Source organism: Polypterus senegalus, chromosome 2 (genome assembly GCF_016835505.1).
Source record: "Polypterus senegalus isolate Bchr_013 chromosome 2, ASM1683550v1, whole genome shotgun sequence".
Taxonomy (NCBI): Eukaryota; Metazoa; Chordata; class Cladistia; order Polypteriformes; family Polypteridae; genus Polypterus; species Polypterus senegalus.
Window position 1 is genome coordinate 20,689,951 of NC_053155.1, and position 2,964 is coordinate 20,692,914.

Below are 2,964 nucleotides of genomic sequence, written 5' to 3' on the forward strand. Positions count from 1 at the left end.
GCATTTCATCTTAAAAATGATATCATCATCATATGTTAATACTGTACGCTCTTTATAAAGTGGCGCATGTTGTGTGATATTATAACTGTATCGCAAGTTTACAGTGAGGTAATTGTACTAATAAGTACAAACAGTTCTACAAGGAGCACTTGATGGACTGAATGAGTGCGTTTATAGATCTTGGGATGAAACTGTTTCTGAGCCGTGAGGTCCGTACAGGAAAGACTCTGAGGTGTTTGCCGTATGAGAGCAGTTCAATAGGCAGCATGGCTGAGGCAGCGTGTGCTTGATGCTGCATACCGATAATTCTCCTTCCGATCAGCTGCTGCAGATCTGTGATTCAACACTCAGATACAGTGGAATGAATACTGGTGGTGGTGCATTGAGAGTAATATGAAAAAAGATGATCCACTGTGGCAACCTGTAATGGGAGCAGCTGAAAGAAGAAGAAGAAGGTGCATTGAGAGAAACAACGCTAAAGCAGCTATGGTATTTGGAATAGTTTGGACATTCTGTGCACGATTGTACTGTTACAGGTTAATTAAAATCATATTCCTTAAACTAATAAACAATATGCGGTTAATTTCAGTGTATATGATAAAGCGATAAAGCTGCATCAGGGATGTGAATCTAAAAAAAAAAAAGGGAAACCACACTGGAATAAAAGCACTGCTTTGACGCTGGGTGCCGCCAGTCTGCAAAACCGAGTGGAGAACTTGCATATGCCAGGGTTTGAGCTAGCGTGAAAATGTGCGTGGCTTTACGCCAAGTTTAGTTTTTATACTGTACATCGCAATGTGAGCATGGAAACGGGAGTACACAATATTTTTGTGCATATGCACCATTTATACATCAGGCCCCAGGTCACCATGGTAGCCATAAGGTTGATAAAATTTAAAAGGATGTCTCCTCACAGACATTAAACCATGACCTTTCACAGAAAATGAAAGAAATCATCCTAATCTGAATCTTCTAGGCCATAGATGTTTTTAATAATTTCTTTTTATACCTTAAGCAGTAATGTGAAGATAAGCGTTTTTGATCCTGTGCTTCAAAAAAATTACTACTACATCCATCCCTTAACACTAGAATTACCAGAGCCTACGAAAAAACTCGTAATTCCGTCCCACCTTAAATCGTTTCTTAAATCCCTTCACACCTCTCCGCCAGCGTCCTTTGTCTTCTAAATGTGCTGATAAAGAGAAGATAGAAGCAGCCGGCTATTCCATCACCCCACCAATTTAGAACGTGCACGAACTTCTCTCAGCTCATGCCTTGATTGAGTATCTGGGAGTGAAGTGGAGTTTTAGTGTGGAAATAATAGATCGTTATTTGGAACACACGCATTTCATGTCTGTTCCGTTTCTACAGTAATCTGTGTCAACACATTGTTAAAACAGAAACGTTTTTTATATTCTAGTAGTAGTTGACAAAATGTAGGCATAAACTATATAATGTATGAAGCCTGAAGTCCAAATATCAAAGAAACATTTTCACAAAAGGTACAAACATAACACAAAAATTGCGCTTTTATTCAAAAATATAACTGCAGAAACAAAAAGCCGCCTTAACATGCGACATTGACACCAGTTTACTGAAACTGCCTCCGTGGTGCAATAGAATCAGTTCCCCCCGGGAAGCAAAAGGTCGCGAGTTCGATCCTGCACCTCTCCGTTTTGAGAAGTAAACTGCTCTTAGTCTTACTATTTTTGAATAAAAGCATACATTTGATTTCAGTATGTAACAGCCGGTGCAATTTATGATCCTTGTAAAGGTTAGCTTTTTTTGTTTTTTTAATTCACTTTTCATTCTCTCAGTCGCGTTCAGAATCAATTCATACAACCCCATCTGACGCGGCTGTTTTCACATAAAGACATGCTATAGCTCTGCAGTGTACCACGATTTTATTCTAAAATAGTAAGACTTTACTTCTCAAAACAGAGTGGTGCAGGATCAAACTCGTGACCTTTTGATGCCCAGGCGGGAACTGATTCTATCGCACCACGGAGGCAGTTACAAAAAATGGGTGTCAATGTCGCATGTTAAGGTGGCTTTTTGTTTCTGCAGTTATATTTTTGAATAAAAGCGCAATTGTTGTGTTATATTTGTACCTTTTGTGAAAATGTTTCTTTGATATTTGGACTTCAGGCTTCATACATTATATAGTTTATGCCTACATTTTGTCATCTACTACTAGAATATAAAAAACGTTTCTGTTTTAACAATGTGTTGACACAGATTACTGTAGAAATGGAACAGACATGAAATGCGTGTGTTCCAAATAACGATCTATTATTTCCACTCTAAAACTCCACTTCACTCCCAGATACTCAATCAAGCTGAAGTTCGTGCACGTTCTAAATTGGTGGGGGGATGGAATAGCCGGCTGCTCCTAGCTTCTCTTTATCAGCACATTTAGAGAACAAAGGACACTGGCGGAGAGGTGTGAAAGAATTTAAGAAGCAATTTAAGGTGGGACGGAATTACGAGTTTTTTCGTAGGCTCTGGTAATTCTAGTGTTAATCCAATATAAGGTAGCCAGAAACATCAGGACAAAGGTGGACCAGTCCAATGTGGGGCATCAGTCCATTACAGGGCAGTCTATTTACTCCAAACACTTTTGTGTGACTGGAAAAAGCAGACCCGGACACAGAAGAATGTGCAAACTCCACCAGAAGAGCAAGTGAAGCAGGGAAATAAGAAAAGCCCCGTCAATGGCGCTGTGAATTAGCTGTGAATCCTTTGTGCCTGTGAGTTACACCCTCATGAACAGAACACAATGCAAATAAAAGTTTAACTACCCTAAGATATAAAAAGAGAAAAAATGTGTGAAATAAAAACACACAAACTCATCCACCTCTATGATCAGTGAGCTGGTAGCCATGTTACAAACGTCTATGATATTTGTGGAGGACCATCTGCTCGATGTGTATTGTGTTTATGTGGAGATGTGTCTCTGTTCAG